Source organism: Marmota flaviventris, chromosome 12, assembly GCF_047511675.1.
Source record: "Marmota flaviventris isolate mMarFla1 chromosome 12, mMarFla1.hap1, whole genome shotgun sequence".
NCBI classification, from domain to species: Eukaryota; Metazoa; Chordata; class Mammalia; order Rodentia; family Sciuridae; genus Marmota; species Marmota flaviventris.
Window position 1 is genome coordinate 12,845,313 of NC_092509.1, and position 23,380 is coordinate 12,868,692.

The following is a 23,380-nucleotide window of genomic DNA, read 5'->3' on the forward strand; positions in this document are numbered from 1 at the left end:
GGGCTCAGCCTAGACTCAGACCAGTGTCTGCAGGAGTAATCTACCCAGGCAGAGGACAACGAAGGCTTTTTGCCTGGGGTAGTGAGAGAGACTGCTCTAAATCCTGTAGCCACCCACCACCCAGCACACAAGGCATTGTCATTTTTCCCCTCGGTGACCCCGGGCACCAGACACAGCTGGAGAAGACGCTGTCCTCTCTGTGCTGGTGTTGCGTCTGGCTTCGTCTGATAGTTAGATGTTTTGTGTCTCCACGCAAATGCGATATAGACAGCTCATGGCTGGAAAAGCAGCACTCACAACCATTAGCGTGCACAGCCTCTGCTCCCAGCTCACTGCTGCCGCGCAGTTGGGGGGTCCGCCTTCCTGGGGCCTCAATCTGTCTGCACTGCTGCCACCGTCGCTAACGGGAGGGAAGCCAGAACGCCCGGGGAGACCAAGTCCCAGCATGCGGCGCTAAATGAAGGCAAGCAGTTGTCCAAAGTGAAATATTGAATTGAAATGAACCTGCTGTTTCTGGGAGAAGATGCTTTTGGCTTAGGCCACTTAAGAATAAAATCCAACCGACACATCTGTGAAATCGGAGGAAGGAGTACCCTGAAACGGTCGGCTCACAGCACCACTGAAAGCCATTCTGCGTGACTTCAGACACCTGATTTCAATGGGCTCAGACCTCAGTCTGTGGAGGTCAGGGAACCGTGGGTGTTGTCACACCCGTGTGTTTTCACTGAGAGAGGACTGGAACCTTTCAAAAAGTAAGGCTTTCCCAGGGTGACCAGAGAGGCCCTGGGCCAGCTGGCTGTGGAAATCCTACTAGTGACCCTTCAGTTACATCCACCCCAATCAACGTGCACCAGTCCTGACCATTGACTCATGCGCTCGTTTTCAAAATGTTTGCTTGTACGCTCACTTGTCTGTCTCGGTCCATCAAACCCCCAGAGCCGGACACTCTGGTCTCATCTCCATGCCTTTTGCCCTATTTGCAGGAGGGGAGCCACTGGGGCAAAGCTGGCCAGCAAGGAGAGAATCAGGGATACGGTTGAAGTTGCCAGGCAGTAGACCATGATGGAGCTCAGGATCTGAGGGAAAGACACAGAAATAGGAAGAGAAGTCAGGGACACAGGATTGAGGGCCAGATGAGGCTCAGACCCACCAAAGATCAAGTCCAGCCTTGAGACAGTACCTGGGCAGCAGCCTCTGAGAGGAGTGCACAGACACATAAGGCCCACCCCATAGCTCCTGCCACCACAGAGCACCCACTTCTCCCAGGTGACCACACAACCTTTGTTCAGGTCCAGTGCTGCAACCACTCCGAGACTGGCCATTGATTGAAATTAATAAATGTCAAAAAGGTAAATGAAAATTATTTAAATAAAACTGGATTTTAAATATAAATTTATGAAAAGTAAATGAGATTTTAATAAATATCCTTGTAAACAATACCTCCTGATTCTAGCATTAGAATAAATTGGCATCGCCCAACGTCTTGCCCTTGGACCTACTCGGCTACCAGTTCAGAAATCATAGAAACCGTGGGAGGCCACTCCACACTCCTCACGGCCACCTGTGATTGCTGCGACGCCATGTGACTTCCCACATCTTCAGGAGAAGGACCCTACTGGAAGAGCAAGGTCCACACAACCTTTGCTTCAGCTCCAATGCTGCACCACCCCAAGACTGGCCAGGGCTGGAACGAGCCCCTGGGCAGCTGGGACTCTCAGAAATTTCCTTCTTCCATAGAGGATGGCTGATCCAGAAACTGAGCCCTGCAGAGCCAGGTAAGTCACACCAGAAGGCAAGAAGAGTCACCCCAGTACCCGGGATGAGTGGTCAGTACGCCCAGAAGACTCTGCCAAGGGACACCTGACCTGAGTCCCGAGGTTCAGACCACTTCACACGGCCCCTCTGTCGCCTGGGGTCCAGGGCTCTGGGCATTCTTAACCCTAAACATCCACCCCCATAACCATGGCCACTCAGGCCCCAGGAAACGCGTCTCCCATCCGTCTCCACATTTTGTGCCTGGTCTTGGAATGAAAAAGAAAGCCTCACTGCCTCCCAGTGCCCCAGAGTTCTGCAGGTCATACTAGGACTGCTGATGTCCCCCGGGACGGTGGCCCAGGAGGGGAGGGGACTTGAGCAGCTAACCCAACACAGGGAGGAGGAAAGACAGGAGCCCTTGGCCTTCTCACTGGGTGGCAGGAAGGAGGAGCAAGTGACACTTGCATAACTCAACCATCCAGGAGAGCTGCTGCTCTAACTGCTCCTGGAGATGCGGGAAGTCACACGGCGTCGTGACAATCACAGGTAGCGTGGCCATGAGGAGTGTGGAGCGGACTTCCATGGTTCCCATGATTTCTGAACTGGTAGCCATGTAGGCCCAAGGGCAAGACATTGGGCGATGCCAATTTATGTCAGTGGCTGGGTGGGAACCGAATGCTAGAATTGGGAGGTATTATTTACAAGGATATTTAATAAGATCTCATTTACTTTTCATAAATTAACATTTAAAATCCAGTTTTATTTAAATAATTTTCATCTACCTTTTTGACATTTATTAATGCTAATTTGTACTTTTGCCTTTCCAGTTTTAATGTTTTATAAGAAAAAATAACTCTCTTTGAAAATATATATGAGAAAATACATTTTTTATGTTTTTACATGTACTTTCACATTTGTGATAAAAATATATTTAAATTGTGCATATTTCAAATACATTAACATTTTTTTAAAAAAATCCCTTAGCTCATTGTTATAAATAGAACAAAATTATGTGAAAATGTTCATTTTTAATGACAGGATTTGTGGTTGTGATGAAATGAAGGCAAAAAATTAATTTAGAGAACTATAGAGTAATTATAAATTATGTGTATCTTTATCTTGTTCATCATTCAAATAGAACAAAAGGACATTTAATAATTAATTCAGTCATCTTTGATATCTGCCAGCTTTGGGTCATGTAAAAAACTACAGCTTTACACATTTTTCAGTTTTGTCTTGAAATATATGAAAAAAAATATGTGACTATAGATTTTTTTTAGCTTTATTTTGTTTGTTTATTTTTATGTGGTGCTGAGGATCAAACCCAGCGCCTCACACATCCTAGGCAAGTTCTCTGTCACTGAACCCCAGCCCCAACCCCTAGATTTGTAAAATATGAGAACAGAGCATATTTTATTTAACTGCTTGTAGGCTTGATTCATGTTCCCGTGTGCAAACTTTAGAGGCAGGTGCTACAGGCAGGCTTTGTGGTATAGAAAGAATCGATCCTCTCACCCTACAAACACAGAAGACCCTGCTGCACATTTTTCTTCAAATAACCAACTTTAGAAACTTCGAAGCACCTTCAGCTTTTATTCACAGGGTCTTGGGGCCTGGCAGGGACTTTCCTCACTGGCCTGCATGCCCCATGCAATGACACAAAAGCCATCCGTCAACATTTGTTAAAGTCCCTGGTCAACCCCACACTTCCTGCTGGGACTGCCTTCTCACACTTGGGAAGAGGACGCAAAGCCCCAGCAGAAGAGGCCTGGACAGTTTCACCAACAGCCATGACCCCCAGCAGACCTTACTAGCTTGGATGTCACCAGGGTCACATCTGCCAACTGCCGCAAACTGCCACCCCCACCCCCAGCAAAAGCATGTGTCTCTGGAAACAGGCCAGTCTTCCTAGGCCTCCTAGACACGCTGAGGCCACTGAGCCTTGCCGTGCAAGAGAAGGCCCGTGGACAGCGCCACAACAGCTGCGAGTCCTTTGTAGCAAGAAAGCCAAGAGGCGACACAGCTTCGTCACCAGGAAAGGAGAGAGTTCCAACCACCTTCTTGCCCGCATATAAAACATCCATTCCTCCCAAATGGCCAGATACAGTCTTGTCTTTGTCCCTAGGAGCCAATTCTGGACCCAGGCTGCCGCAGGCTCCTGCCCAGCCAGGGCCACAGTGCACTGACTACTCAGCACACTAAGTGCCTGCACCAGGCTGTGCGGGGGAGCTCTGCTGCCAGAAGACCCCTCCAATAACAGAGCCCCAGGAAGCATTGGGGAGAGGCCGTCCTGGTAGATTAGGGCGCAAGACTCACCAGGAAAGGGAGGCAGGCCTGCGTGGGAGCAGCCCCCAGGACCCAAGGGGCACGGGGTCCCTAGGAGGAGGGGGCGAGCCGCTGTCCTCCCTCTCCACACTTTCCCCAGCGGGTGCCTTGCTCCTTTAGCTGAGACCCCTGCATCCCAAGAAACTGCCACTACCACATCGGCATATTCAGTTTCTCAACTCTAGAATAAGAGAGGTTTTTTCCAGGAATTTCAGGGTCAGGAAATAGGGAGTTTCCTATGGTGAGAAAAAAAGAACAATATGTCCCTGGTGGAAGGAATAAAGTGGATGCTCCTGAAATCACTCAAAACCTTCTAGAATGGATTTGCCATGGATTTGCCAGTGTTGGTCATATCATTCCTCCAGGCAAATCTTGTGGGGATAATAATGCCCCAAAGCATTTTCAAATTTTGATTAGAGGTGAGCGGCGCAGTGTATGGACACCGGAGCAGACCATGGCACGCACCCCTGTGCAGAAATGACTCACCTAGGAGCCACGCGATAACCAGAAATAGTCATCACCCCCTACATACGTTCTTTATCTTTCAAATAAACAATTTAGAAAGAAAGATGCCAGTGTTTAAAAATATCAATAAAATAATATATGAACCAAAATTTGCATTTACCAGACGAAAATGCTGCACTCCTGATTCATACTCTGTTTCACTGTGTTAAATTTTTAACATAAACAAAATCCCCAAGCAGTGACAGAATGACAGAATTGAAGTGGTTTGGGTCTTTGTCTTTGCATTTCTGTGCTATCATTCTCCTTTTAAGTCTGCAAAATTGTTTATCTGTCCTTTGAGAGATTCTTCTCATGTACAAATTTCATGTGTGTACACACATGTAAGTACATGTAAATGCTACCTTTTAAAGTATTTTAAGTGTTCTGCAACTTGCTTACTTACTTGAACACTGCATGTTGGACATTGTATGATATGTCCTCTATTAGATCATACACTGATCCAACTTCTTATTGTTGATAACTGCATAATATTCCATTCAATTTTGATACACCCACTTTAAAAAAAAAGAATATGTTGTATTGAGAAGGTGGACAGATGAACTATCTATAAAGTGAGGAGAGAAAGTTCCAGTCTATTATGAATTTACTCTCAAAATGAGCCATGTCACTGAGCAAGCACGGACTGGGGGCCAGCTGTTTTCCACAGAGAATGCAACTTCTCCTGAAGGATAAGTAAGTAATCAAAAGGCACCACAGAGCTCATTCATTTTCTTAAAACTCAGCAGCTCAACAGTAACTGTATCAATTGTTTAGAACTTAGAACAAATTCTTTTTCATGGAGAGGGAAATCCTCTCACAGATACTAACCCCTTCTTGCATGGCGATGATAAACAGTAGTCTCCGAGGCTGGTTGGTTTTTCTCATCTTTAAATTCTCTAACTGTGTCATCACTGGCCCCAGGGAAGGCGCCTGTCCCCACTCTGCCCCGACTCTGCCCCGGAAGCCTCTGCGGAGGCTGTCTCTGGAGTGCCTTCTCCTGCCTCTCCCACTGTCTAAACTACGAGCGTTCACCAAAGCTATTGGGTCAACTCCCTATTTTGAAACGGGCTGGCCAAGTTGAAGGGTGGGTTTCTATAACAAATCCAAGTCTCCCTGGGGATTCCTGCCCTCGAATGCCAGTCCAGCACCAGCTCCCCTGGAAGACAAAAAGAACATCGTGTGGACAGCCTCAGCCCAGGTCCCACAGAGGAGCGCTGGCCACACACCCACCAACGTCCAAAGCTCCACCTGATCCAGGGAGCTGCAGGTTCAGGGTGTTGGCACCTCCTTTTCCAAATAGGAAAACTAAGGTCCAGCAAGGGGGGGGGGGTGAAGTGCTGGGGGCCTCACAGCTAGTAAGCAGAAGGACCCTGCTTGCACCCAGCCAGCTCAGCTCTGGATCTGCACCTTGGACAATTCAAAGTCAAGCATGACCACTAATCCCCGACACTCCAGGATGGGGAGGCTTTTCAAGTTTATTGGATTTTTCTCCCTTAGTTGAGGGATTTGAGCAGCAAAATAGCAGCAAGACTCTGGCAAGAAAGATGGACTTTCGGTTCTCTTCATGAGACTACCTAAGAATGCGTCAGAGAGGGACACAGGAGTGACCCAGTGGCTCTTCCTCCTCGCCAGGCGTGACATCCCCCGTGCACCCTTCCCACAAACACTGCTGAGCACGTGTGTGCACCATATGCCCACCCCCAGGAAACTCCCCACTTCCATTCTACACAGAGCCACCAAGAAAACTACCCCACTAAGAGACAGCAGGACACACGCAGGCTCGCCTGGGTCTTTAGTGGACGAGCCTTCAATGTGGAAAAACATCTGGCTGTCCCCACAAGTAGGAGACAGAAGGAGCCCCGTCCAATTAATGACACGCTTCCTCCCTGCAAATTCTCTCCCCAGCAAGGATGCACTTGGCCTGGGGGTTGTCTAGCCTCTTGCAGTGCTGGCCTAGCAGTTTTCTGCAGGGTGCTGGCCCTGGCCTCTTTTATTTCCTCAACTGCTCACCCCAAAGCACAGCCACCTCCAGAAAGGTTGGCACTTCCCAAGTACAGAATCCCAAGTTTCTGAAGCCATCTGGCAGTTCCAGCACTCAACTTTTCAGGACCGACACAGCGAGCTGGGCTTCTGCTACTCCAGGGATGCTCTCATATTCTGGAGACTGGAACCTCAAGCTTTGGAACTCAGACCCGTTTCCTTCCTAAACTCCGCTCCCAGCTGGCCTCCAGCAAGCCTCCTCCACAGGGGCCCCAGCAGGAGCAGCCCCAGTGCCTCACGGCTGGATCACTGCATGCAGTCACGTAGAGACCACAGCTGCTGCCTGGGCGAGCGACGGCCAAGAAGAGTTCAGCCTGAGATACTGGAAAGTTGAGGCCTGAAGGGGGTTTCAGGCCTTCTTTGCTTCCCTTCCCCTCAAGGGATCCATGTAACGGCTGAGACTTTCCCCCTCCTGGGGGGCGAGGGGGAGGGGGCTGCTGCAGTGTTTTGTGCCCCATTTACTCAGAACCCCCTGCAGACTCCAGAGCACCACAGGGGCTTCCCTGAGAGGAGGAAAGGCAAGGTCCCCTCCTCGGCTGTCTTCTGGATGACACCACCTCTGCTCCGCCCCTGTGGTGGCCACCCTTCCCTCCTTCAAGCTCTGAGGCCACTTTCTCCAAGGCCAACCTTTCCTGGCCAGGTACCTTGGACAGAAACCCCTGCTGCTGCAATGGTCCAGGAATAATGTCCTCCCTTGGGTGCCTCCACGGAGCCTGCAGTGTCCTTCCCCCTGCACCCAGGTCATCAGAGCTGGTCCATGAGCCCCTCATCGTCACCAGGCTGCAAATCGCCTCTTTTGAAGAGCTGGTTCTGTGCCCACTAGGCTGCTCTTGGAGGCCTCCTGAGGAAACTGAGGCATAGAGAGTTGAAACGGCTTAGCCAGGGCCACTCGGGCAGCAGAGGTGAAAAGCCAGACCTGGGTGCTCCTGACCTACCTCTTCGCCCCACGCCACCATACCTCCGGGCAAAGGTTGAGAGGGGCTTGCTCTTTAGAAATGGAGCCTATGTATACTAAGGTGGAGGTGGCAGGTCAGGGGGTGGGCTTTGGGCCTCTCTACAGATGCACCCACAGCCTGGTTTCTATTCACGGCTCTTCCCAAACACACCTTCTATATCCAAGTCGCTCAGCAGTGACCAAGAGACAGCGTAGCCCACGAATCACAGATCCCTGTGCCCAGCGAGTGCTGTGAACCTGGCTTCAAAGGAGGATTCCTGTCTCAGCCTCACAGCTGAGCCCCCATGAGGCCCATCCTCATCTTCCCCACCCTTCCAGGGCCTTGGGCCCTCCGTGTATGCCATGTCCAAGACAGCAGCCATTCACCACAGTGACCGGCAAGCACACGGTTCAAACTGAGACGTGCCCTAAGAGCAAAATACCAGATTTCAAAGACAGCCGGGGGGAAAGAATGTCAGACATTCTTAGTTATAAGTTTTATGTTGACTACTAAGGAAAATTGCAATATTCAGATGTGTAGATATAAATAAAACCTAAGGCTAAAATTAATTTCACTAGCTGCTTCTTCTTCTTCTTTTTCTTCTTCTTCTTCTTCTTCTTCTTCTTCTTCTTCTTCTTCTTCTTCTTCTTCTTCTTTTTTCCTAATGTGGCTAGTAGGGAATTTGAAATGACACACGTGCTCTGCATTACCTTGCTCCTGGACAGTGCTGCTTTGGAGTCTTTGCTCTCCATAAGGAGCAGGATCACTCTCCATCACCCAGGATTTGCCGGCAGACACTCACAAAGCACCAGGATGAAGTCAGGGGGCCTTGCTGGCTCTCGGGCAGACAGGCTCCTGCTCCTGGGCTTGCCTTGTCCAGGGTTTGTCTGCTCCTACAGAGACATAGAACCGCTTTCACTGAGGCAGAATCACATTCCTTGGGGATATTTTGGAGAGACAGGTTGGGAGGACTTCACAGAGCGGAAAGAATGTCCCGGATCTCAAGTTGGGGTCTCTAACCTGACCTATAACCCAAATAACGGCGGCTTTTGATAGGGAGATCCACAGCTTCTCGGAGATGAATACACAAGCACCCATGGTCCAGGACTGTGGGGCAAGCTGCACCAACTCCAGGACCAGGCACCTTCCAACTAGTTACTCTGCCAAGAAACCAAGTCCTGACACCAACTGCACAGCCATACCAGCCAGAAAGGCAGGGGGAGGCTGGGTGTGGTGGTGCACGCCTGTAATCCCAGAAGCTCAGGAGGCTGAGGCAGGAGGATCCCAAGTTCAAAGCCAGCCTCAGCAGAAGCAAGGCGCTAAGCAACTCAGTGAGATCCTTTCTCTAAATAGGGCTGGAGATGTGGCTCAGTGTTGAGTGCCCCTGAATTCAATCCCCGGTAAAGAAAGAAAGGAAGGAAGGAAGGAGTCCCCAGTCACATGGTCCACCAGGCAGAGAAGAAGACCTCACTTTTAGCTGTGTGTCCAACAAAACCTCAGGGCTTTTGGACCACCAGAATCAGAGATATGGGGAATCAGCTCACGTTCTCTACCGCTGAGGTGGACGTCATAGGTAGGTAGAATCTAGTAGGTGGAGAAAAGCGGGGAGATACCAGGCTGCCCCAATGGTGGTAGCTCCACACCTCGGTGGAACAAGGCCTCGAGAGTCAGCATGGCCAGGGGTGTGAGGGAGCCATCTGGGGGTGGAGAATGGCCATCCTCTAGAAAGTGCTTCTTAACAGCCAGAAGCATGATCTAGCTTCCTGAGCTGCTTCTGGAGAGCAGCTAAACATTCCTCTCAAAGCTCCGGGAACCTCCTTCTCCAGGAAGAGAGTAGATTGGGAGTCAGGGGCCAAAGTGCAATGAAAGCCCCTGAGCCTGTGCAGGAAAGGGCTGGAGGGGAAGAAGAAGGCCCTAGGGTCAAAAAGGGAGGCTGCTCAAGGCTGGGCACTACAAAGACCCTGCCAGGAACAAGCTGAATGGTCGAGAAGACCAGGAACTGCTGTCTCACTGCCAGCCTGGGTATGCCAGCCAGACTGTGAGTCTCTCCAACGAACTCATCTCTGAGCCCCTGTTACACCTACAGAGACTTCCATGACCTATGGGTTTCTTGTCTGTCCCTCTCACCAGAATGTGACACCCATTGGACTGAGGCTTGCCCTGCTGACTCTTGCATTCCCAACACATGGAATAGTGCCTGTCGCAGAGCAAGCACACAATACATATTAGTTAGATGAATAAATGAATGATTGGCATCACAATACAGCAGTTTCACAGCACCCATGAAGATACCTGAGAATACGATGCTCTGGTGACAAATTACTACCAAAATTGGTGGCAGACACAGTGATAACAGCAATCTCTGTGCAATACTTCACCATTGGCCCGTGTTCTCAGCAGGACGTTCTCCATTTACAAATGAAGGCCCTGACACTCAGCCAAGCTGCTGCACCTAAGGCCACCGGGGAGGAAGACACAAACCAGGATTCACACACATGTCTTCCCAGCTCCACAAGCCTGTTCTTTCTACCCAATCTCTCGACTCTGGATCAGCCATAGATAAGCCCACATCAGAGGCAGCAAGGTCTCTAGTGCAGGTGTTGAGAAAATGGGTCTTCCTAAGGAGAAAGACAAACTGGTCTTCACCAAAACTTGAGCAGGAGCCAGGTGCCATCGCAGGTGCTTTCTGTCTGCTGCCCCCCTTCATCTTCATGGTGACCCCATGAGACTATCACTTATTTCCATATGGGAGTTAGCAGGACTCTGAAATTGCCTTTGCTGGTCTCTAGATGCCAGATCACTGAACCACCAGAGAGGAATCGGGAAATCCCAGTGTTTGGAGCTAGCGGGAGCAGCTGGAATAAGAGGGAGACAGATGTGTTCCAGCCAAGAAAAAAACCTGTGGTGGGTAAACAATGCCGGATCTTTAGTAGGGGATTTAATTTCTCCATATGCATTTTTCTTATATTAAAAATGGTTTCAGCACTAACCCCTCCACCCTCGGTGGCACGGTATACATGCTGCGCTAACATCTGGAAATAGTTGGTGGTATTACAAACAAATAGTTAAGGAGTTCACCCAGATAATCAGAGACAAATTTGACTCTAACTCAGATTCAAAACAGCACATAGCGAGTGAGCCCTGGGCTCCACGCTACACTACCCTCCTCTGTAGCAAAACGAACATGGCTGGTTCTGCTTCCTGGGCCTGGAAGATGTGCGATCATCAATCTGTTTCCCACTGCCAGGCTCAGTGCAATTCAGCAGACACCAGGCCACAGGAGCCCAGGCTGGGCAGGACCCTTCATGAGACAGGGTAGTGACCGAGAAAAACTGGAGGAGGCTCAGTCCAGGGAGCCGGGGGCAATCGGAGGACAGATGGGGGCGAGGGTTGGGAAAGGTCTAGGACTGAAGGACAGCACCAATGACTAGGCTCCAAGTGTTGGAGCCAGGCCATCAAGAGGACCAGCAACTGCTCAGGGGCTGGGTCATGGAAGCCCAGGAAGCCACAGTCAGGACACAGGCCAGGCTCCCAGTGCTAGGTAAGACACTTGCTCAAGGCTACCAATGGAGTCAAGCTAGACAGGCACACTGAATGCAGATCCCCACGGGACTGAACACACTCACAGACCCGGCACCACAGCCTGGACCTCCTTGCCTACTGTGGCTGGACTGTCCCCTTCCTTGTGTGTCCCTTGCCTCCAGAAGCCCAAGCTTCATCCACGCATCACCTGCTCCCTGCTTCAGCTCACCTCAATGGACCCCATCGGCTACTCCCAAGGTGGATGGAGATCACAGTGTCACTGGGGCCCTCCCACTGCTACCACTAGACTGATGATCTCCCAAGGAACACACCTGCCATGTCCACAGCCCAGTGGTACCAGGGCAGCCGGCGGGTTGCCAAGAGACCAGAGAAACCATGCTGCAGTTCTTGGTCATGTCAGTGCCACATGAGGGAAGAGTCCAACCGTGGCTCCTCCTCTCTGGGGCTTGGTAAACAGACATAAAAAAGCTGGCAGGTCAAAGTGACCTGAGTAATGCTGGTGATGTGGCCTCACAGCAAAGAGCTTGGGACAGGAGACCCCCTCTGAGGAGGTGCATCTTCACTCAGACCCAAAGCCAAAGGGCTACTATTGCCTTGGCAAAAGCAAGATACAGAAGAGCAGGGGCTGAGCCAGCTGAGGATCTTCGCCATCCACAGTGACCATGTTTAAAGGGAGGGCGGCTGACCCCACTGGCTGGCTTGTGGCGTGTGGAGGTAACTATGTGGGACATTGCTCTGTACTCCCATCCAAGCCCAGGGCTCCCCCGCCTGTGCCAGGGAGCACCTTCCTGTCCTGCACAAGCATCCACTGGCGGTGATGATGCCAGCTGCCCCCCTCTAGACTGCCCCATCCTGATCCCACCTCCATCACGCAGGGGCCAGCAGACAAGTCACTCAGAGTCTCCCAGCTCCCTCCCTTCACCCCAGAGGCGAGAACACAGCCCTGCCTTCTATGGCTGCCTTGGATGCCCGAGGCCTGGGTGCCCAGGACTAGAATGCAGTGTGCCCTGCACATCAGCAGCTGCCCTGGCTTTGGATTTGTTCACTCCCCGGTGGATTTACGCAGTGTCCTACATTGCCTCTCTGGCCCGCCGCACACGTAAGGGCTTAGACAGAAGCAGACACAGCTAAAAACCAGCTCCAGCCCTGCGAGGCCCAGCCTATGGGCGCATACTCATGCATGGCAGGTCCTGTGCCATGGCCGAAACGGAGCGTCCAGGCCCGGGACGGAGAGGCCTTGAATGAATACAAGCGTTTCATCTTCAGGTGGAATCTGCTCAAACAGGAGCACGTTGCCCCTCCTTTACCCACAGCCTTTGCTTCCCCCACCCTCAGGGTCCACCTGGAGTCCAGAAGGCAGTGAGGGCTCAGAGCGAGGATAGTCCCTCGTTGGCATCCTACTGGCTGGGCTCTGCAGAGGCAGCTCTGCTTTCTGCATTCTGAGTCCACAGCATGAGAACGGAGGCAGGTTCAGCTGGCCTTCTTTAATAAAACAAAATAGGCTCAGCCACAGTAAGTTGGAAACTGCCCTCTGGGGAGCAGCTGCCCGCCTCTGACACACTCCCTTGAGACTCACGCTTTTAAAAGGAGATTTAAAATCCACTGATAGTAAATGCACTCTTCAATCACATCGCCACAGACTAGGCCAGAGAGTCGCCGTGACGGACTCATGGCCCTGCTGCGGGTCTCCTCCCTTCCCCCCTTGGCCCCTAGGTCGTAACCAGCTTTCTCGGGTTTGGGGTGGTTGCTGCTGATTTGGTTTGGGTTTTTCCAGGCATTTAGGTGATGCCTGCCCTTTTCCCTGCATCATGGACTGCCTGGTGCCACTTAACACGAGGAAGCCAATCACAATGCACCACCACCAACTGGCCCCACTTCTAGCAAAAGCTAAGGTGGACCAGCCTCACCCCTGTCCCAAGAGTGCCAGGCCCAAGCCTCTGGTCACCATCCCATTCTGCACAAGAGGGAGTAAGAAGAAAGACACACCAGGCCTTCCCCAAATCAGCTATGGCAAGGACTGCTGGTGGCCAGACAAAGCCAGACCACTGCTCCCCAGAGCAAGGCCTTTTCCCTGGGCACATGCCACCCAGAGAAAAGATGGCATTCCCAGCCTCCTTTGCACCACGGGAGAAGCTAACAGATGGTGGGGTATACACAGAAGGTCCTGTGGCTGCATGTTGAGCTGCTTCTTTGTCACCCCCCTCCCACTGGCCTGAAATGTGGAGTCTCCTTCTTGGTTTCCCTAGGTTACCAAGGCTGGCCTGGAACTTGCCATCCTCCTGCCTCGGCCTCCGAGTCACTGGAATGACAGGCGTGGCCACCATGCCTGGCTCATATGCCTGCTACTTATGGAGCAGTCGCTCCCCACTGAAAGCCTGGCACAAGAGGATGAGACCACACCCATGGATGGGCAGAGCAGTGTATGGAAGGAGCCAGGTCCCCGAGGGCTTAGTGGCTGCTCTGGACTTGGTCTATGTGAGGAAATAAACTCCTCTCATGATATTTTGGATTATACTGGGTCATCTGTACTTGGAATTGAATCCCCCCCCCCCTTTATTAGAACAGTCTATCCTGAGACAACGTCACCATTGAAGGTGGTTGGACTCAGCAGTGTCTCAAGTGGGAACCTAACTGCCCAGGTCATCTCCAGGGAGAACTTCAGCGGCTTTGAAAGAGCAGAGCCGGGTTCACCTCTTCTGTCAGTTGTGAGGACTCCATGCCAGGCTCCAGGCGGTTCTAGTGACATGCCACAGTGGACAGACTGGGCCTGTCCTCCCTGGGAAGCTTGCAGGCTCACAGGGAAAAGTCACCAGGAGCAGGTGGGATGGGTGCCATGGGGCAGAGCCAGGGCTGCGGCCTGGAGTGCTGTCGTGCCTGCGTCCACCCTCCTGCTCCCACCAGATCCCTCACAGGAGTGCAGAGGCGTTTGTGGGATGCACAAGGGCTCGTGCAACCAAGGCAGATGTGTGCACAAGAGGGGCACAGGCTCTGCAGACGCTCACACCACCCGCTGCTGGGCACCTCCACACCAGGACTCCTGACTCCTCCTTCACCTCATCCAAGGGACAGCCCAGGCACAGGGCAGCTCCCTGTGGAGGTCACCAATATCTCTTGTGACAGACATGGCCACTGTAGTTCCATTAGCACTACCTTGCTCTGTCCTCCCCACCCCAGCTGCCTACCTGCTGGCCACGCTCAGGCCTAGCCCATGGATGGGAGCAGTGGCCCTCCTCAGACCTCTCCAACAGTCATTCCCTGTGGCCTTATGTCCACACCTCCTTCCTAGCCCCAAGCCCCCTCCTGAGCCTGACCTGTGCTCCCCACAAATGTCCACTAGTCACTCTTGGCAGTCCCGCTACTCTGCTTCCCTCTTCAGATCCGCACAATCCCAGAATCAGTGCTGTGAACTTCCAGGAAAGGCTACTGATTGTTCCAGATAAAGAGGGCTAAAGAGACAGGATAAGCAAATCGCTTGGGGCAATCGTGGCCCTGGGACATCTGGGCAGCCATGACTATGGGCCCCGCATAGACGACAGGATTGCAGGTGAAGAGAGCATGGAGTTACCTGGGGGCTGCAATGCCTACAGCTGGACCTCAAGCTGCCCAGACAAAGCTACCAGTAATGTCTCTGCCCAGAAGAGGAGGAAACCTGCGCCTCTAAATAGTCTTGCAACTTTCCTGAGGTAGGACTTTTCTCCAAAATAGAAAGTAAAGAAAAAAGGAAAAGATTATAAAACTTAGAGAAAATGAGAAGGCGCCCAGGGCCAGGCACAAAGGTGTCACTGGGAGAGGCATGTGGGCTCTGGCAGGTCCCCAGGCACAGTGACACCCTGCTCCGTGCCTGTTCCTCTTGCCGCAGCACTGGAGACTGCAGGGCAACCTACCAAGAGCTGCACCCAGCCCTTTCAACTTTTATCCCATGACAAGGTCTCCCTAGGTTGCCGAGGCTGGCCTGGAACTTGCCATCCTCCTGCCTCGGCCTCCGAGTCACCGGGATGTCAGGCGTGGCCACCATGCCTGGCTCATATGCCTGCTACTTATGGAGCAGTCGCTCCCCACTGAAAGCCTGAAGTGGACACATTAGAGGAGCAGCTGGTGCTCCACAGGAGCCCAATAAAGCATCTGTTCCCCAGCAGCCCCACTTCTCTCCGCCACAAATACCCTGCAGTTCTGCTCCCTGCTATTCCCAGACACATTTGCATGAAGATGGGCCTGGTTCATGAAGAGCTGACCTCCCGCCAGAAGACACAGCCCCTACTGGTGACCGGGATGGAGTAGCACCCACTGACGCCTGCAGGTGAGGGGCCCCATAGAGACAGGGCGAAGCCTTGAGAAGGGTGCAGGTGTCCGGAGCCTCTGCTCCTCCGCCTGTGCCAACAAGACCAAGTCAGCACAACACGCTGAGTGGACTGGGGAGGCTCCGTGGGCCTTGGGAGGGCTGCTGTCAACTGGACAGGCAATGTCTCAGATGGCCTTGAAGGACCTTTTTCCCCTGAAACTTCCTGACCCTTCTTGTAAAATAGTTTTAATTGTCACCTAGTAATTGTACATGATTACCAGGTGCAGGGTGATATTTCAACATCCTCAGTGTGGAAGGTGCAGGTCAGGGTGTTTGGCATGTCTGCCACCGGAAACGTTGATCATTTCTTTGTGTCAGGAACATTCAAAATCTTTCTTTACTAGCCATTTTGAAACGTTCCATACATTGCTACCAACAATAGTTACCTACCTGCTATGGAATCTAGAAGTCGTTCCTCCCCTAGGGCTGCGTGCCTGTACCCAGGAACTACCCTCTCCATGTTCCTCCTCCCCAGCATGTCCCCAGATGCCACAGCCACTACTCTGCCCTCCACTTCTGAGACCACCTTCCAGCTCCCACCTGGAAGTGAGAACATGCAGTGAGAGTTTCATCTCTTCAGTCTTTCAGGTTTGAAGTCCCCCAGGGCAGGCACAACAACCACATCCCAGCTACTTGGGACACTGTGGGTCTGGAGACTGGAAGCAGAGACCACAGCGCTGGCTTGCTGGTTCCTAGTGGGGACCTCCTTCCCTGCTCACAAAGGGCCACCTTCTCCCTCAGTCCTTGCTTAGTGGAGAGAGAGAGCTCTCTCTGTCCCTTCTCAGAAGGGCACTAATTCTATTGGATCGGGGCTCACCCTAATGACCTCCTTTATCCTTGAGCATCATGACAAAGGCCCTTTCTCCAAATACAGTCACACTGGGGGTTGGGGCGAAGGGGTCACAAACATCCAGTCCTTGGCAAATGACAGGCCTGCTTTCCCTGAGGTCCCCGAGCCCTTCTTTTGCTTCCTCCTCTCAGCTACCTTGGCCCCCTGATCCTCATCTCATGCCAAATGAAGTCCATGGTGCCACCCGCTGCTGTTGACAAAGGGCCCACCTCCTGTCGAGGGGATGGGGAACCAGGCCAAGGCAGGTGAGGCATGAAGTGTGTGAGTCACTCCCACAGAGCGCAGCCCCAAGGGAAGGACTGAGTGTGAAGGCCACACCTCTCAGTCCTCGGTGGGAACGCCCCATGCCACTCCACGGTGCTCTCTAGGATTCCGAAGGGCTGCTCGGCACAGCGGCCTCACATGTGAGTGCCATTCAGCCCACCCGTCCATTGTTGTGTGCCCAACAATCAGACGTTTCCCCTGGACCCGTCATGCACTTCCTTTGTACTGAGCAAGTGTTGTTCAGTGGGCGGCCCTGATTGTCCTGGAAACGGGCGCCTTGGGGGGCTGGGGGCCTTGATTACTTTGGCCCGATTCCTTTATTATGCTGGGAGCTCCTTCTTCCCGTGTGTGTAGATGGGAAGTCTCAGAACCCAGCGGGTGGTGTGGGAGACCCTGGCCTCGACCAGCCTCAGGATGCCCTAGCAAGGCTGGAACCTGGGGTCCTGGAAGAGGCCAAGGGGAGGGAAGAGCAGGGGCAGGGCTCCTGGGAAAGCCACGGCAGTGACGCCATGGCCATGGGGAACTTGCCGGCTGCCTGGTGCTCTGGAGGCGGGTGTATTGAGTTCCAAATGCAATGCAGGGGCCTCTGGCCTTCCTCTGGTCGGTGCAGGCTCTGGCCCCTTCCTTCCTGTCCCCTGACTGGCCCTCCCTCCTGGCAGGCCCTTCCTCTCTCAGGGCATGTCAGCCTTCAATGGAAGAATGGCCATTGTTCCCTCCCTGGGGAAGGCAGGCCTTCCTCTCCTGGCCCCTCCGTATCCTGTTACTGGTTTCCAGGCTCCTCTGCAGAGCAGGCAGCCTTTCCCCACCTGAGAGCCTGAAGCACTTCCTGCCTCACACTTCTTCCCACCCTCTTTGTCCTGGAGCCCGCTGGCCTCCCTCTCGGCCTCCCATCTCCTGTCTGCCTGGCCACGGGACTCCCTTTGTGCCTCCGCCTGGCATAGCCCTCACTTCTGACTTTCCTGGGCAGCTCGCCTCCTCCTCCCTCACCTTCATGCTCACTACTCCCTGGGCATTTTCCCTGGGACCTGGTGGGAGAAGATACACAGGGAATTCCCTCCCAGCACCCTTCATCCTCCTAGGCGGGTGTCACCTGGGACGCAGACCACAGAGAACTGCCACTCCCCTGGGAGCAGGCAGCGGTCTCCCAAGACCTCCAGCACAGGCTCCTAGCATGGACCCCCAAGGCCACCTACTTGCTGCCTGCTGCCCCTCCCTGCAGGAACCACGTCCCCAAGTTGACTCACACCTGGTCAAGCACGGGTGCTCCCCACCCCAGGCATGGAGCTGTCAGACATGAGGGTGGATCCGGACCCTCCTCCACACCAGATGCAGTTTCCACTCAACCTTCTGGGACCTCCGTTCCTTCTAACCCTGAAAAAGTCTACCGGGATCGTTTCTGTCCTGCCAGCCACTCTCCTCCATGACCTCGCAGTAAGTGCACTCGCAGAACATCCAGAACAGAGCCGTAGGCACCGAGGCCCGCTGCCCCAGGCAGCCTAGTCCCCGTCACCATCACCAGGACACAGAGCCACATACTTGCCTCTAGGAGTTTGCCATGTGGTCTCCCTGCAATTAAGAAATGTCCTAACAACCCACGCTTTACCCTGTCTCAGAGGAAATCAGGAGTGTGTCTGCACCTCAGTGGGCAGGTGGCCTGGGAGGAGGTGGTGCTCCCCTACACGGTGTCCTCAGCAACATGGCTGCCACCTGGGGACATGGGACAACATGGGTTCACCCTCCTGCAGCTTTTGCCTTCAGCGGGACATGCTCCTGCCTGCACCCCTGGGCGAGGGTCCCTTATCTGGCACTCTACTGCTCCTTGCTCTTCAGCCCTCACCCTGCCATTTGCTGCTGCCACGGCCACCTTCGCCCACCCAGCGCTCACCCGGAGCCACGGTCCTCTCCAGTTTCTCCAGCACAGCGGGGCCTGCAGCAGCCCTGGAAGAGGTCCCTGCCTCCTCCTGCCCTGCACCCTGTTCAGAACAGTCCTCTCAGCTGAGCAGCTGGATACAGAGGGGTCTTCACCCTGAACCCACAGACTGGGGCCAAGGTAGGTGACACCATCTTCCCAAGAGAGAGCAACGCTGGGTGGGCAACAAGGCAGTGGTCACAAGGGCCATCTGAGGCCAGCTCCTTTCACCTTCTACCTCTGCTGGGGGCACTTGCATCAAGCTCCAGATGGGAGTCCAGGTGCCAGATAACCTGGTCTCTCCCTGTTCCATGGCCTGGGAAGATGGTGGCCCCCTGAGACCTGTGGGCAGGCCTGTTCCCCATCCTGCGGGAGCCTGATCCACTCCTGATGTGACAGCTGCATCACTCACGGCTACAGTGAGCATTGAGAGAGAAGATGCGTCGACCGTGCATGGAACAGGGGCAGGAGGGCAGCAGGTGCTCGAAGGTGAGCACCTAGTAGGCCACCGTTGCTCATCCTCGAGGTCACGGCAAGACACACAGATATGAGCGCTGAATGCCAAAGCACACGTGAAGCTTGACGTACTCTCTTGTTATTATCAGGCCATGACTAACCACCAGTCTGGGGCAGGTGACCTAGATGGTTCAGGGGACCTCAACCCCTGAGCAAACGCTGACGTCTTGCCGAGTTCCTGGATCTACCAGGATTTTCTTTTCAAGAGCAAAGTCCAAAGTCGAATTGCCAGGAGTTGCCTAATTAGTGAGGTATGGTGACAGGAAGTTTTGGGATCTTTTGCACTTTGATCCTCCAGTCCCTGAAAGGGATAAAAGTCCACTCACCCTCTGGACCTGGGTCCCTGGGAGCCCCTCACCCAACTGACCCACCTCTGTCCTCTTTCCCTTCCACCCAAGGTGTGGGATGTGATACTTGGACTTCCTAGGAAACCCGGCTGGGACCTCAGCTGGCACCCACATACCCAAAAACTGTGTGCATGCCTCTGGGGTTCTCTCCTGTCCTTGCCCAGAGCCAGGGCTGTCCCCGGCTAGGTCTCTGTGAGCCGGAGGCCTTGAGACCAAGCCCCAGGTCAGAGAACACACTGGCTGGAAGACATCTTAGGAGAAATGAACCCGTGGCCTCTCAATGAGGCCAGAACCAGAGAGCACCTGAGGATTAATGGGACAGAGCAGAAGGCTTCACGGCCATTGAGAGATCCTGGGTAAAGTGGGCTGGACACGTGCTAACCTCCAACAGTACAGGGTGCACAGGACCATGTGACCTGGCAGCGCCAGCTCCAAGGTGACACCTGAGAGCAGAGCAGGGAGGGAGTGGGAAGCAGGCCCCAGGTGGGCTCCGCCGTCCACGGCTGCTCATCACACACCTGGCACAGCTTTTGGGGTTCACAGGAAAATGTGTTCTAAACAAAGCAAAGTGTGCCTCTGGGTTATGTTTTTCCACCTTTTTCTCATCTGGTCCCTGCTGGTTGTTTCCCTTGGTTGCAAATTTCCTCTTCAGCTTAGCTCTCTGCTTCCTAGATGAGGACTTGGCCACTATCTTGCTTCAAGATATCCACACCTATTGCTCAAACTCTGACAGCAAAGCTTTATCAAAACAAGAGACACAGGTTCCAGCCTCTGCCTAGAAACAACACCAGCCAGGCCCGCGCCCTTGCAGAACAGCCTCAGATTTAACCCGTGGCTCAGAGGCTGAGGCAGCCACTGGAAGCTAATGCCCACTCCCTGCTTTGGGGGAGAGGCAAGGCCTGGGCCCATGTGCCCACAGCTCAGCACCCTGAGGCAGAACAGGCCTCTTCTCCCTTCATCGAAGCCCCTTGTGGACCAACCTTATGTCTTGACTGTTCTTTGTGTCTCTAGAGCCAAGCATAGTGTCTGTACACAGAAAGTGCCTAATAAATGTTTAGGAAAATAGGTGAGAGGAGAAAGAAGAAGAAAAGGGAGAAAGGGAAGGAAAGGAGGGAATAGAAAAGACAACAGAATGAACTAGAAAGTGCCCCAGCGCCAGTATCCGCTGTGAGAGGTGTGCACCTCAGTGGGCAGCACTTAGGCCCTTCAAGGGCGGCCCAGTGTGTGAACTGTCAGCATAACTGGAGCCCCCAGCGTCTTCTTGAAATGACTGGGGGGTGTAAACTGAGTAAGGCCCCACGCTAGGCTCTGGGAAAAAGAAAAGGAGCAAGAACATGTTCCCATCCTTCAGAGGCTCAGAGGGAAAATCTGGGTAGTAAGAAATTGCAAAATCTGACCAAAAACGTGAGGTTTTATCGGAACACCAAGGCATCCACCTACAGCTACAGTGACCACATGGCTAGTTAGGACAGAGACCCACAGCCCACAAGGTAGGAAATGCTTACTATCTGGATCTTCACAGAGAATGTGCAAATGCCATGCTCCAGGTGGTAAGCCCCAGGAAGGCAAGCCTCTGCCTGTCCACCTGTCAGCACCATGCTGGGCCCATCAGTGCATCCTCGAGGCCTAGAAGCTCTGGGGTCAGCCTCACTAGGATAAGAACCGCTCCTGACCTGGTGTGTGCCTTTCTCCCCAAGCAATTGCAGCCGGTCAAGGGAGAGGCCACATCACCTCTAGCAGGACCAGCAGCCTCAGCATAGACCCCTGGAACTCATTTCTGGGATCAGCCCTAGATGCAGGGCTCTCCATCCTGCATCCTTCAGAGGGACTGAAGCCACAGTCCCTCTCAAGAAGTGAGGCAGGCTTCGTGTGTGATGTCGCATGTGCAGCATCTGCACCATAAGGCAGTATCCTCAGCTTCCAGCAGAGGAGATGTTGCCCTTCAGCTAGGACAGTGAGAGCTTCATGGACCAGCAATGGTCTTGGTGAGTGTGTCCAAATGACCTCAAAATCCTTTGTCCTCCTGCTCTGGACACCTAGTGACCATCATGGGAACAGAAGCCTGAGGACAGAGGACTGGCCACGCTGGCCCTGGCAGGTCAGTAGAGTGTGAGGACACACTTTCCCAAGGTGCCCGAATTCGGGCCTGTGACTGCCTCAGACTGGGGCCTTTCCTACAGTGGGCTTCTCTCAAATGGAGAAGAACTATGTGAGCACACCCCACAAACCTCCCCTCCCCATCCACGTGTCCATAGCTTCCGCCACTGTGAGCTGGTGGGCGTGAGACAGAGTGCCAATCAGCTACGCCCAGGATGCTGGCCCAGCTCTGGGAGCACGTGGTGGTGCTTGCGCAGCCCGTATCCAGCGAGTGTCATGCTGCTTCTGTTCCTGCCAGAGTGTGTGCTGCACAAAAAGCTTGATGAGTTAGTCAAACTGTCGGAACGGTAGGGAACAGGTGCTCACAGGGAGGCGGAAGCCCAGTCTTCACCTTCAGAGGGCGCAGGGCGAAGGAAAGAGTGTCCCTTCAACAGCCGGCCTGTGAACAGCACTGCCAGGAGAGCCAGACAGCCCAGGGCCACCTCTCCACCCTGACTGATTGGCTTCTGCTGGCTGTCGGGAGGGCTGGGGCGGGAAGCTGCTGTGTCCAGGCCTGGTGCTGTGGTCGGCTCGTTGCTGGGAGAGGGGGGATCTCAGGGTATGCAGCCAGCCGCAGGATTCATTTAGTTGGAAAAGATCTTGTGCGGAAAAAATGGGATGCATCCTACCACCCCCACCTGCATAGCCATCTTTAATCACCAGCCCAGAAACGCAACTGCCGCTGGGGGTGCACCCCAAAAAATCACCATCCTGAGAGCACTTGTTTAGGAGTTTGTGATGACAGAAATATAACCCCCTGATATCCCTTTACATAAGATGTGTCAAGGGGTTGGGGATGTGGCTCAAGCAGTAGCGCACTTGCCTGGCATGCGTGCGGCCCGGGTTCGATCCTCAACACCACATACAAACAAAGATGTTGTGTCCGCCGAAAACTAAAATAAATAAATAAATATTAAAAAAAAAAAAGATGTGTCAAAATGCATTCCCCTGTCATGTAAAACTAGTTAGAACAAAAGAAAAAGTAGAAAGGAAGAAAATATAAACTCCTGAGCGGCCTGGGAAATCGCCTTGTCCCTCTACAGGGCATGAGGCCTGGGGGACAGTGTCAGGGGGCACAGGGGTGGCGTCAAGACTGCCCTGGGCCCTGGAGGGATCCAGAAGGCCCTTCTTCAGGCTCCCACTCTCCTGTTCTGAGAGGCTTTGGTCTCCACTGCGCTCACTAAGAAAAATGCCTTACGAGACTGAAATCGGCAGGTGGAGCAGGAGAAAGCCCCAGCTGTCACCCAGGGCAGAGTGCTCCTCTCCTAGGTCCAGTTCCTCTGAGATGTTCCAGTGCATTGGGCAGTGTGGCTGCCCCTGGGCTTTCCCGGGGCCATGGCTCTGCTCCCGCCAGGCGCCCTCCCCAGAGGCCATCCACCTGCAGCCTCACCTCCTGCAGGGTCATCCTGCACAGAATCTATATGTCACCACAGTCCTGGCCACTCTGCTGCCTCCATGCCCCCAGGGCCAGCTGGCTACTGAATGTCACCACCCTGCAGTGCCACCAGTGCTGCCCAACAGGGACCCCTCCAGGCTTCCCCAGTGCTGCTGAAGTCTGGCTGGCTTCCCACCCACAGACCTGAAGCTTCCTTGCACCTCTAGAGTCAGCTCCAGAGACCTGGTGATTCCCCCACAGGGTGCTGCCCACTCAGGCCTCCCCTCCCCTCCTCATGCCCACTGCAGTCCACCATGCTGGGCCTCCATAACAGCATCTGTCGCTGTCCTCTGGCACCTCACTTCCACCTGTCCCTACCTTCCTCCTGGAATGTGGCTCCCTCCTTAGTGAGCCCAGACCACCCGCCAGACCACCCCTCAGTCAACTTTCCAAGACTCCGTGCCCAGCCAGCCCACCTCTCTGACCTCCTCTTTTGCCATGCTCCAACACAAAGCCTCAGAGCCATCAGACTGGCCCTGGCC

At 53.5% G+C, this 23,380-nt stretch overlaps 1 long non-coding RNA gene across 1 annotated transcript in view; it reads right to left on the reverse strand.

The window, feature by feature from the left end:
- Positions 1-321: 321 nt before the first annotated feature.
- Positions 322-23,380, reverse strand: part of LOC114102503 (uncharacterized) — a 45,586-nt gene continuing 22,527 nt past the window's right edge. The window contains exons 2-3 of the long non-coding RNA XR_003584522.2: positions 8,270-8,452; positions 322-1,076 (exon numbers count right to left, since the gene is read on the reverse strand). This is a non-coding gene — a long non-coding RNA (uncharacterized lncRNA). The remainder of the gene's footprint in view (positions 1,077-8,269; positions 8,453-23,380) is intronic.